General features: G+C 42.2%; 1 protein-coding gene across 3 annotated transcripts in view; it reads right to left on the reverse strand.

Moving 5' to 3' along the window:
• The window catches only part of CDK14 (cyclin dependent kinase 14), a 543410-nt gene that overhangs the window by 177033 nt on the left and 352381 nt on the right, over positions 1-13996 (reverse strand). The window lies entirely within an intron of this gene.

Genomic DNA, 13996 nt, shown 5'->3' on the forward strand with positions numbered 1-13996 from the left:
TCAAACCTGGAAGTGAAACAATATTGCTTTATAATTATAGTATAGTTTTCTTTCAGCAAGTAAAATATGGCAGATATGAGATAAACATTTGCACTTCCAAAGAAAACTAAAAGTCTATTGTTTTTCATTGAACTTCAATTTCATTTGTTTTCTTTTGCACACAGAAAATCACTTTTCACAGGGTTCATTTTTTGCCCTGCCATCCATGACAATGAGCCAAGTCTCTGAAGTAACAGTCACACTTTGGATTTCTCTGACAATCAGGGGCTGGATGAAAATGACATCCCAGAGCACAAACTGGTACCTTTGATTGAGGAGACACCAAAACAGTGGCACATTAGGCTGTGAGATTGGCTAACTTGAGTGCCAGGAACAGAGTCGAGGATTAATTTATTTTTTAAGTTTTTACTCCCTCATGCTGCTGGCTAAGAGCTTTCCTGGTCACTTTTCATTATATACTACTTGGTATATTTTTCATTTGGAACAAGGGTTTGGAATTAGTACCAGGCTGGCTTTTCCCACCTTATGACAAAGTTGGAAGTGTACTGCAGGTGTATTCAGTCTGCAGGTTTAGTTTCATTCATGTCTTCCTTGTATGTATCGGAGGTACTCTGACTTGTCTGCTTTTATTTCACTCCCCTTTCTAGGCATGCCTGGGCAAATTTCCTTAATAAGTAGTCAAGGGTGACTACTTATAAGCCTCTTACTAGCTTGGTTGGCCAAAATTGTATTGACTTAACATATCGTGATGACAACACAGGTGACAATTACACTGGCATAGTGAGGATGGACACATCTTTTTTTAACATGGCATACAGGTTAATACCATTCAGAATCTTTCCCTGTTAGAAGGAAAAATAAGTATGTCTTGGGCTATAGAGGATAATAATCATGATGTAGCGTCAGAGGCAAAAGTGAACTGAAATGCTTTAATGAATAATACTGTTTAATGTTGAAAATCCTTAATGGAGTGTGAAAAAATTTTAAATGACAAAAATGCATTTAAAACAAATTGGCTCATCCTTTTTTCCTGCCTCATTCATCATTCTGTGCTTTCCTTATAGAGTTTGAGAACATCACAAACCCTGAGAGCCCTGAAAAGAATTCAGCTTCCTGCAGTGTTTGAGGTGCTGGCAATATAACTGCAAAAGTTACAGGAAAACATCAAATGGCTGAACTCAAGTCAAGCAAAAACTAGGACAGTACAGCGTACTGGAGCTTAATCTTGCATCCCTACTCTTGCAAGTACCCCATTGAATTCAGTGAGACCCAGGAGTGAGAGCTATAGGGTCAGGTCCTTTCTTTCTGGTGGGCAAATGAAATTGAAGTTCAATGGAAAACAATGGACTTTCAGTTTTCTTTGGAAGTGCAAATGTTTCTCTCATATCTACACATGCATCTGCTAATGAACTGGGATCGCAAACCATTTTTGATCTGCATTTCAGTTCACTTTTATCACATTATCAGTTCATCTTCATTGTTAAAACACACAGGGTCTTTTCTGCATGTCTAAATAGAACGAACACCCATTACAAAACTGGACTCTTTGTAAGCTACACTGTAGCTAAACAATTGAGCAGTGGCTATACACATAAACATGCTAAGCAGAAGATACTCTACTTAACTGATATTAACTCTCACTCACTAGACATGCTAAAGGTCTTCCTGTTTCACCTGATATACATGCAGCTTAGTGCGGCAGTGGCTAAAATCTCTCACATTGGGTCAGACAATACCTTCTTTTGGGGGCTGCCAATACAAACATGCAATTCTCTTTTTGAGATGGAGCACAGGGTAGGGCAGAGGTGGAGGGTGGAAGAAAGAGATAGCAAAACACAATTTGTTTCCTATTACTGAAGCTCTATTTGGAGTCAGAGCCATTGTCAGGCACAAATAAATAAAATAGCCAAAAATTCTGAAGACCCCCAGTGTGGATCTGAGGGTATCACGTGGCCTTGAATGTGCACAATGCTGTCTGTCCTTTCACTACTAAAATTGCACGGCCACATAATTTTATCACTGCCATGGAGATGTATAAGGTAAACACTGACCATATTTGGCAGACGTGCTGATCCATAGACCCTGCACGCAGCCAAGTCAGCAGCAAAGACTACAGAAAAAACAATCAAAGGACAAGCTTGGTGTAAGATCTGCTGCCACTGTAAGGATGCAGAAAATCGACTGAAATTTTTAAGTTAAGAAAGTGTATCTCCAAAGGTGCAGGATCTGGCCCAGGATATCACTAACCTGGATCTATAGTAGTTTATTGAACAATAGTGAACACAACAGCTTTACGGTTTCAGAGTAGCAGCTCTATGACAATTAAAAGCCCAATGACAGTAACCCTCATGCATGCTATTCCTATTGACGCAGGGGCGGCTCTAGGTATTTTGCCGCCCCAAGCACGGCAGGCAGGCTGCCTTCGGCGGCTTGCCTGTGGGAAGTCCCCTGTCCCACAGATTCGGTGGCACGCCTGCGGGAGGTCCACCGAAGCCGCGGGACCAGCGGACCTCTGCAGGCATGCCGCCGAAGGCAACTTGCCTACCGCTCTCGCAGCGACAAGCAGAGCGCCCCCAGCGGCTTGCCACCTCAAGCACGCATTTGGCGCGCTGGTGCCTGGAGCTGCCCCTGTATTGACGTCACTAGTTATGCAGCGGTTGAGGTGCTGGTGATTACTTCAATGGCTGTTCTGCAATCAGAGAAAGTAACTGAAAGGGCAGTTATGCACACTCTATGGCTGCATGAAGCCTATAGGCTAACTGACACAGTATATTACTTATTTTTTATTCATTCTACTTACACAATGTGGGGAGGAGAGCTCAACTTTCTGATCCCTTTTTAATTATAGCTTTGGTTACTCTTGAAAATTGTTTTTTGTTCTCGGCGGGGGAGGGAAGTTGTTGGGGGGAGAAGGTGAAAGGGAACACTGCCCTTCAGGGAAGACTGTATGTTCCCCTGGCAGGGGGAAGGGGGAGACCCCTTCCTATCAAGGTTCTTGTCCTCTGTACTATATAAGATTAAGAGGGAAGCTGCCCATTGAAAGGGATTAGAGGCATTCTCCTTCTAAATATTCAGTACCACAGAGAGAAAGAGGTACAAAAAACCTGGAGCCAGGCCTGGCAAAAAAGGAAAATTCACAAATCAAAAGCAACTCACAAGAGATGAAACATATTCAAGGGAAGTGAAATCAGTGCCAGCCATGACTATTTTCTCAGTTCCTGAAATTTTATTATTTAGATCTAAGCACCAAGAACAGTTTCAAAAGACACATACAGAAAACAACTGCCCATATTACCAACTTCCAAATGCATCTCTTTACCCTCTTAAAAAAAAACTATCCTGTGATTACAGACATTAGAAAAAGAACACTTTTAGATTATCTAGTCTACATCCTTGCCAGTACATAGTTATTTTCTATAATATATTCTATTCTGTTTGGTTTTAAATGATATATTTGTATCCAAAATAAAGAATAAGAGTCTAAAGATTTTACAAGGATGTGTGTTATTAAGGACTAGAAGCTCAAAGAAGAGAGTAATTTCCTCCTCAGAAACACACAAGGTCAAAACCTAAATCCAACTTCTGCCTCACAACCAAATGTGTTCCACCTGATCCAAACAAGCTGTATTTGGGAACCAAAGTTGTTAGAAGTAGTAGAAAAGCATGCATTAAAAATAGTGAGGAAAGAGGAGACTTTGATGAACTTGGGCAAACAGTGTGCATTATATAGGTAAGTGTCAAACAAATAATAGATAAAATATTCACCCAGTGGATTCAGCATTATTGCTCCAAAAGAGGTGTTCGTAGCACAGTGTGCTACAACAACAGATATTTCTGGCCCAACACTTGACTGAATGAGCACTGGGTCTGCTGAAAAAAGTTATTCCAGGCTTCATATGATATAACTGATATGAAGATGTGGAACCACAATGAGATAGCTCAATGGCTTCACAAATGCCTGTTAACATTAAGGTCTCGGTGCAAATGCTAGCATGCAACATTACACAGGTAACATACTCCTTGCAGTTAGTTCTTACCCACTTCTGACCAAACACACATACACATACATTCCCCCACACCTACTCAAATTTCATGCTATTTTAAAGGAAAAGACTATTTTTCATATCCAGCACTGAAAGTTCAAACACAGGACAAATCTTGCATTAAAAATACATGCAGAAATTTATGGTTTTTTTGCATCATCTTTTGGATTCATGCTTCTCGGATGAACAAAATGGGTATAGTTTCCTTTTCATTATTATTTTTAATATCATGCATGCTGGAACACAGCAGAGTAGTATCATTCAAAATCAGGGAGGGGTTTGCAGTATTTTGTGGCATGCATGTCAGTGAAGAGAGAGGGTTCTGGCTGTGAACTAGCTTCCCAGCTGTGTCATATTACCTGAACTGTCATGAATAAACCAGCTTATTCATTCCACAGCCACATCTGCACAGTGAGTCTGCATTTATAGTCAGAGCAGCATTTTGATTTTTGCTACCCTGCTTGTGCAGGGAATCTGTACAGTATCAGAAGACCTGTCTTTGTATCATCCCTATGGTGGAAAGTAGTTCTGAGAGTATGTCTGTACTGAAATCGGAGGTCTGATTGCAGCTCAGCTAGGCATACCCATGCTAGCCTTAATCCAGCTAGCAGAGCTAAAAACATCAGTGAAGATGCTGTGGCACAGACCCGTGTGGTCTACCAACATGAGTATGTACCCAGGGCTCCAGATGGGCTTGCACAACTTCACTGCTATTTTCAGCCATCCTAGCTAGATTAAAACTAGTGCAGGTATGCCTATCTGAGCTACAATCACACCTATGGCAGCAGTGTAGCCACACTCTGAGGCCTGGTCTACACTAAGCATTTAAACCGGTTTTAGGAGCATAAAACCGATTTAACGCCACACCCGTCCACACTGAGAGGCCCTTTATATCGATATAAAGGGCTCTTTAAATCGATTTCTGTACTCCTCCCTAATGAGAGGAGTAGCGCTAGTATCGGAATTACCATATTGGATTAGGGTTAGTGTGGCCGCAGATCGACGGTATTGGCCTCCGGGTGGTATCCCACAGTGCACCACTGACCGCTTTGGACAGCAATCTGAACTCGGATGCAGTGGCCAGGTAGACAGGAAAAGCCCCGCAAACTTTTGAATATTTCCTGTTTGCCTAGCGTGGAGCTCCGATCAGCACGTGTGGCGATGCAGTTAAAAATCAAAATAAAGAAAGAGCTCCAGCATGGACCATGCGGATGTGATTGCTGTAAGGGCAGGCAAATCTGTTCTATCAGCGCTCCGTTACAGAAGACAAAATTCAAAATCATTTTTAAAAATTCTCCAGACAGACGCCATAGCAGGGACTCAGCGCACTGCTGCGTGACAAGCGTAACGGAAAGCCAAAGAATCAAATGGACGCTCATGGACTGGAGGACTCAAGCTATCCCACAGTTCCTGCAGTCTCCGAAAAGCATTTGCATTCTTGGCTGAGCTCCAAATGCTTCTAGGGTCAAACATAGTGTCCGCGGTGGGTCAGGGCATAGCTCGGCAATTTACGCACCCCCCCACCCACCCCCAGAAGTGAAAGGGAAAACAATCCTCTCTTGACTCTTTTACATCTCACCCTATCTTTACTGAATGCTGCAGATAGACGCGATGCTGCAGCACTCAACACCAACATCCTCACTCCCCCCCCCCGCCATGGGTGGCTGATGGTACAATATGGCTGATATCCATCGTCATCATCAGCCTATTGGCACATGGGGCAGTGCAAAAGGACTGGTAACCATGCCGACTAGCATCAGTTAGGTCGATCAAGGGCGCCTGCTCCTAATTTTTCCTGGTAGATGGTGCAGTATGGCTGGTAACCGTCTTCATCATAGCAACAGGGGGCTGAGCTCCATCAGCCCCCACCCTTCATGTGTAAAGAAAAGATTCAATTGCCCCTGGACTAGCAGCGCGATGCTGGGCTCCTCTCCTCCACACTGCTTAATGTCCTGTCTGGACTATCATAGCAGCTGGAGGCTGTCTTCCACTCATTTCTCACTAACAAGTCACTGTGTCTTATTCCTGCATTCTTTATTACTTCATCACACAAGTGGGGGGACAATGCTACGGTAGCCCAGGAAGGCTGGGGGAAGAACGGAATCAACAGGTGGGGTTGTTGCAGGAGCACCCCCTGTGAATAGCATACAGCTCATAATTTCTGCAGGATCTGACACAGAGCAGCTGTGCTCTCTGGTTCTATGATACAGTGGTTCTCTAGTACACTTGCCCATATTCTAGGCAGGACTGATTCTATTTTTAGATACCAAAAAGGAGGGATTGACTCAGGGAGTCATTCCCAATTTTGGCTTTTGCGCCCCTGGCTAAGAGCAGCCAGGGGCACTTATGACAGCAGCAAATGGTGCAGTGCAAAAGGACTGGTAACCATGATCATCTTATTACCAATTTATGGTATGGTAGATGGTACAGTATGGCTGGTAACCATCTCTGCTGTCATGCAAAAGCAAAAGCATGCTGCTGTGTAGCGCTGCTGAATCGCCTCTGTCAGCGGCATCTAGTACACATACGGTGACAGTCACAAAAGGCAAAACAGGCTCCATGATTGCCATGCTATGGCATCTGCCAGGGCAATCCAGGGAAAAAAGGCGCGAAATGCTTGTCTGCCGTTGCTTTCCCAGAGGAAGGAGTGACTGACGACATTTACTCAGAACCACCCGCGACAATGATTTTTGCCCCATCAGGCACTGGGATCTCAACCCGGAAATTCCAAGGGGCGGGGGAGGCTGCGGGAACTATGGGATAGCTACGGAATAGCTACCCACAGTGCAACGCTCCAGAAATCGACGCTAGCCTCGGACCGTGGACGCACACCACCGATTTAATGTGTTTAGTGTGGCCGCGCGCACTCGATTTTATACAATCTGTTTTGCTAAACCGGTTTATGTAAATTCGGAATAATCCCGTAGTGTAGACGTACCCTGAGTGTAGCACAAAGACTAAAAAAGTGCAGTTCACATGTTGCGTATTTTCCAAAAAAGAAGATTTAAGAGCATGGGGTAAATTCCTTCTGCTCTCTAGTAACTCCCAGAATCTTGGTTTAGTGAGATAAAGGCAAAAACTACACCTAGCTACTTCTCCCTCTAACAAAAAAACAAAACTGGCACAGAACAGATAGCACAGGAGTCAAACCTGGCCTAGTTTAGGCATATGAATGCTGATGGTGGAAACATAGATATTAAGCTATCCAGGCCCGATCTTTCAGTGCAGCTTAGGAGAGGGAATGCACAGTTTCCCTTTGTACACCGCTGTTCCTGGGCTGTCTAGATGCCATGCTACTTCTCACTGTAATCTTATGCAGTCTTAAGCTAATTTATAATGATTCCCAAAAGCCCAAGGAGTTGTTTCTTTGCTGGAGTAAAGGCACAACCAGACCATGTCATTTTTTTTTCTTAATCACACCACTGGCACAGCCTGACTGAATGCCACCTGAAGCTCCCCCTCTGCTTGGAGAATCCTTCAGTAGCTGACTAAGCTTCATATTTTCTTGTGTGTGTATTACGTGAGTATATAGGAATGTTGGATTTGTCATACCAGATCAGACTACTGGTGCAACAAGTCTAGTATCTTGCACTTAGTGTAGGCCAGTATGTAATGCCTCAGAGACAGGCAAAATAAAAAAATCATGATGCACCTAGCCAATTGTGCAGTGCTGCACATGGGGGAAAAGGAGGAAATCCTGATGACTGCAGGAATTCAGTTCATGCTCCGAGGATGAGGACTGGTTGATTATATCTTATAGGATTATAATATTAAAGAGTCAAAAGCACATCTGCACCTATCTGCACCCTTTTTGGTGAAGAGTTTGCTTTGAGAGAGTCCTCAAGTTACTGATATGTAGGGATGAGAAAGTGAGAGTAAAGTACTAACAGTCCACTGACTAAATCAAAACTACATAGCAGCTGAGATGTTTGTTGAACATATGTTCTTTTTGCAAATGGAAACACTGAGATGATCTTTGTGGTCGAGTTCTGTGAAGAGGTGGGAATTTTTTGTAATATTTTTATGAAACCTGCATGTGCCTCAGTTTCCCCTATATGCATCAATTGTTACCTAGTTAGGGGGGAAAAGGTCTGTCTGCTCTCGGGGCAGGCTAAGACACGGATATGAGTGTCACCTAGCTGTCTGGGCCTTAACTCCCATATGAGTGGAGCATCTGAGAAGACAAAAAGAACAGGAGTACTTGTGGCACCTTAGAGACTAACAAATTTATTGTAGCATAAGCTTTCGTGGGCTACAGCCCACTTCATCAGATGCATGTAGTGGAAAATACAGAAGCCCACAAAAGCTTATGCTACAATAAATTTGTTAGTCTCTAAGGTGCCACAAGTACTCCTGTTCTTTTTGCGGATACAGACTAACAAGGCTACTACTCTGAAATCTGAGAAGACAATGGCAAATCCAATCATCAGGACATTGAGACCTAGCAACAAACGACCCAGAGAGAGAGAGAGAGGCTTTGTTGCCTCTCAGCAGGGGTGCTGAGCCGCATCTTCCCAGCTTGGGTACTAAGGACTGGGGAAGGAGGGTATGAGATGGAAGTATGTGGGAAGCAGTCAGAGCACACACCTGGGAGTGTGACAAAGGAGATCAGATGGACAGGGAGACAGATCTTGAACAATGCTTGGCATCCGAAGAAGTGGGTATTCACCCACGAAAGCTCATGCTGCAAAATGTCTGTTAGTCTATAAGGTGCCACAGGATTCTTTGCTGCTTCTACAGAACCAGACTAACACGGCTACCCCTCTAATGCTTGGCTGGGCTCTGGTTACCCAGAAGGGACTATGCTGTAACCTTCATTTCTCTGAGCTAACCAAGGACTTCCTATGCTGTGTTCCAATCGACTAATAAACCCTACTGTTTGAAAACGCTAGCTGCGGATGCTTTCGGAGGTGCATTGCTCCCTAAGATTGTAGGAGTCTCCCTTAGGGGTCTGTCTCAGTGGGACTCACTGAACAGAACTCACGGTGTGAAACAGGAGTGCGGAAGGTCCAAAGGTTCAGTCTGAAGTGGTGAAACCGTGTGGCTTATGCTGGAGGAAGAGTGAGATACCTAGGAGGGTCTGGCACACTGAACGGGTCCTCCTTGAAACTCTTCCAAAGCTGGGGCGTAGCACTGAACTTGTAGCTCCGTGACAAGTACTCCTCCATTTTACTTAATAAGCACATAGTTCTTTAAGCAAAATTCTCCATAAGTTCTAGTGTCTGAATGAGTAAAACAAATCCACCACAAAGTGATTACTGGGGCACAAGTCATGTGTACTTTAAAATGGTAATTTGCAACTTTCAGTTCACAGTATATTGATTACTACTAAATCAGGCCCCCATCTGAAATTAAATCCAAGTTTATGCACCCCTACCAGTGTTCAGCCCTGCTACAGTACTGGACTTGACTTTGGCTCCTGAAGTTGTTTAAAATAAGCATAATATGTAAAAACAGTCCAAATGAAGTGCTCTTGTTAAAAAACAACCAAAAGGAAAATCAATGAACAGAATAATGCATGAAGTGTAATTAGAAGATCAACCTCTTTTCCTAGTCCATTAAACATAGCAGTTTCATTAAACCCCTGATAAATGTAAACAACTAAACATAAGCATAAATGAACAGAAATACAGGTTTGGGGATGTATTCTACTCTTGATAAGGAGGAGAAATGGAAGAGCACTTAGAGAATATGCTCTTTATTGTGCACTTGATAATCTGTGGAAAATTAAGGTACCACGTATTTTAATTACATTTACATAATAATGGAAAATAGATTTAGAGCCAGCTATTTGAGAAGTGCATGGAACTGCTGTTCACAGGCTCACTCTGTTCACATTACATTACATTTAGTTGTCCTAAATATTATTCCTAAATATTAATCAGTGCCTTTCCTTCCAAAATACAACAGTTTGTAAGAGAAAGAAATTCAATCATATTTCAACTCCTAGTATAGAATAATGAATCTTACTGATCTATTTTTTTTATATTGCAAGAGGTATGTTTTAAAATACCTGACCTCAGAACACTGCGGAACTAAAAGATCAATGGGAATGGCATATTGTATTGTATATATCTGCTTTCAGAACACTACAATATTGCATGAAACCATCCACTGTTGAAGAAGTGAAAAATGTGAACTAAAATTCTCTCCCACAAACAGACATTGGTCCAATAAAAGATATTACCTCACCACCTTGTCTCTGCAGAAAATACAACTTTGGCTGTCTGATCTGTATTTCATAGCTGTTATAAGGACTCAGTATGTGGGAGTTAATTGTATTAGTTATCTTAAATAGCAACCTGATTAATTTTGCACTTCAAAGTTATTAACCACCTTAGTGTACACAATTCACTGGAGAATGAATGAATTTAATCCTTCTGTTCAGAAACAAAGGGAACAAGAATAATCCCTTGTTTTATAACTTTTAAATAGATAACTTCTTAAATTCTTAATTATGAAAACGGTATATTAAAGAGGCACTTTAATTATGGATGGCTAGAAGTTTCCTTTACAAACCCGTATTTCAAGGGGATTTTAATTAGGATTTAAGAATTAACTCTGGTTAACCACATGCCATAAAAGTCTCAGTCCAAAAGCTTCTTTTTATTCTTTTAAAATTTGTACAAGATCAGTCTGACCTAAAGAGACCAGGTCAAAAATTATCCCGTTATTTGAAAGGCTGAACTTGTTATTTGCAGCAACAATTTAAAACATTTTTCTTCTAAACGAAAATTTGGAGGCCATTAATTTATATGGTGGTTGGTAGATTTTGGTATTTTACCAAACAACCTTCCCCCCCCCCAAAGAAATTAAACAAAAACAAAAAATCAGCTTTAGAATGACCTTAATGTTTCAAAAATTCTACAGATATATACATGCTTATACTGACCCTGTCAAATGTAGCAATAATTTATATTTTTAAAAGTCTTTTAATTTCAACAAAATACAATATTGTACAATGTCAATAATACTTTCAAAAATCTGAGTATGTGTTTAACATGATCTATGTTTAAAAGTCTCACCTGTTTGTAAAACAGGAGAGGAGAGAAAAAAAGGAGGTGGAATTGCATTCCACACTCCTAATGAGTAGTGCACAAATTTAATAAAGCAGAGATTTTAAAATTACCCAATACTTGCTAGTGTATTAAACAGAAGTTGATTGACAATACATTACAATTAAATACATGCAACCTTTCTGCCAAGTGTAGACAGCAGCAACAAGGGCCAGGCTCAATATCTAGGGGTTCCTCTTAACAATACAAAACAGGACCAGTTTGAGCCCCCATCCAGTAATCTGGGAAAACTTAACACCACCTCTGAGCGCCTCTAAAAGGCAATACTTTCCCACTCACAAGCACTGAGTCTGTGTATAACAAAAGAGAACTCTTATGAAATGGGAAAGAGAACTCAGCATTAATTTGGGAAAATACCACAACCACATTTAAAAAACATGTAACCATAAGCAAACCAGACCCCACAGTGCATTGGGTAGTGTCCTTTGTCTCAGTTTCCCATCTTGCAGGAACACATTTGTATTGTGTTGTGACTTTTCCCTGTAACACTTCGCTCCCCTCTCCCTCAACTGCACCCCATTCACAGTTAGTGAATACCCAGAGTTCTGAGGTGCACCCACGTGGGTTCACCTCCCACTGCTGGGGAGGGGGCTGGAGTTTGAGCAATTTTTCTGCTGCCACTGCTCCTGCAATGCCACTTTCTGAGGTTCAATCACTTAAACCAGCACTTAGTGATTTCAGCAGGGAGCCTCACAGCCAGTGCAATCTCTGTGGTGTCTTCTACTGTCCTCACACAAAGTCTAAAGCTTAGCCCCTAAATCTGCTCTACAGTGATCTCAGCTCTAGGAATCACCAACCAGAAAACAAAGACTCTCAATTAAGTCTAATCAGCTTTGCCATAAAATACTAGAGAGGAACAGATCAAATGGTGTCTAGGACTATTTAGGCAGAGTCCACACGACCAAGTAGGGAAACCTATTCCCACCTTCTCTTCACTGGGAGCTGGCATCTCCTGTCCCCTACTTAGCAAGTGAGGTTCAGTTTAGGATGTCCCACTCAATCAGGGCATTCTAAGCACAGTTCTGCTGTCCTTTACCATACAATAAGGATAACAGCATTTCATTACCCCTGCATTCAAATACTAGAGTGATTTGTAACCCAAAATGAGCCAAAAATCTATCATTTTGGCAAAGCAGCTCCATCTGCTGCGCACCTAGGCAAAGTAGGTGTGTCTATGCAAACACAATCTGCTCCTGAAGTCTTTTCTCCCAGCGCATCACTAGATGTCAGGGGAGAGCTCATTCAGACAGCACAGAAGCAGCTGCAGTGGGTATCACTGCGCAGGTGTTTTGACAAGGAAGAAAGAACATAATGTGACTTTCACATCCTACATTGAGTTTGCAGCTCTGACATTTAGAAAAGCATGTTTTGCTCGAAGACTGAGAAACTGATGTAGAAATCATTGAGGGACAAACAAACAAGGAGCTCTACATGCTGCCATTCTTAGAGCTGATTTTCAGAGCTGAACCGTACCTCAGTATAGCAAGTGTCAAATATTAATTGCCCAGGCATCACAGTGAATAGAACACCAAACAGATTTGTTTAGAAGGAAGGCCAGACCTTTTACTAGCTATGATGTAACAGAACAAGGAGAAGAACTGCCAGGCAGCTCTTTCCCACAGAAACTAAACTGGGAAGATCTAGTACAGCTCACAAACAAATAGCTGTAAAGCCAGAGCAATCTTTCAGAGAAGGCTACCACTCAACCCCTCCTGCTAAATCCACCCAGGCATCAGGACCAAGCAAGCCCCAGAGCTCCCTTTTTTGTGCTAGGGCTGAGGTGAAAGGTGCTTCTTTCTGAGGCCTCCCCTGCTTGCCATATAACAAACAACAATGGTCCAATCAGAAGCCAACCAGGCCAGCATTTGGGACTGTATTGGCCACCTCAGTTGATCAGCACTGGGCACCTGCTAAACAACTGCAAAGCTCCTGAGGGCTCTGAAGGAGAAAAAACCTCACATAGCTTACTACTGATCTGTGAAGTGAACGACATTCTCCCTAGCCTCTTAAAAGAGAACTGGCCAAAACCCAGAGCAAAATGGGAAATCTAGCAGTAGAAACAGGAAAATAAGAAAACAATCCGAGAGTGAGGGCCGGTGGGGAAAGAAAACAGGCACGAATGGTAGCAGATCCTCGGAGGAGCACTATGAACTGGGCTTCCCAATTGTGGAGGTGCCATTAAGCCAAAGAGCTGTCCATGCAGCTCATGAATGGACCAATCAAGCTGCAGTGGTGGGAGTTGAGTACTGCACTTCTCTCTGCTCTGTCAGTTATCGTTATTTGTTAAGTACTTTATTGTTGAATAAAGCATCAGTCAGTGGGAAACACACACAAACTTTATCACCACTATTTCTGCCATCCTTATGTTCCTTCTCAGTCTTTGTATTCCCGCTGCATTTCCATCCCTGCAGTAAATCTCAATTCTCACCCAATCTTCATGGGCTTCACTCCTACACCATGGCCTATTCCGTCACATAAAATAATCATCAATAAAAGAATTAATGTTAACGTTAAAATAGCACAATAATATTAACGGGGGCATCTGTGAGTCATTATTTTAGACTGTTTGCAGATTCAGAATAGCAACACAGCATCTTTTTTTCTTTTTTTTTTTACTGGATTCACATTTGGAAGCTTTTCTAGCCAGGAGAGCTGGAAACATCTTTTTTAAATGAAAGTTTGGATTCTGCAGAATCTGAATAAGTCATGCAAGTCTCAAAAATATATCCAGGCAGATTGGATCTGGCTTCAGGCCGGGTGTTTTACACCAGTGCTCCAATAGAGAAAAGTAAACACTACAAATAGAATAGCTCCCTGGGGTTTCAATAGCCATATTTTATTACTCACATTTGTAAGGTAGCATATTGTGTATATACA

This window comes from Mauremys mutica, chromosome 2, assembly GCF_020497125.1.
Source record: "Mauremys mutica isolate MM-2020 ecotype Southern chromosome 2, ASM2049712v1, whole genome shotgun sequence".
Lineage (NCBI taxonomy): Eukaryota > Metazoa > Chordata > Testudines > Geoemydidae > Mauremys > Mauremys mutica.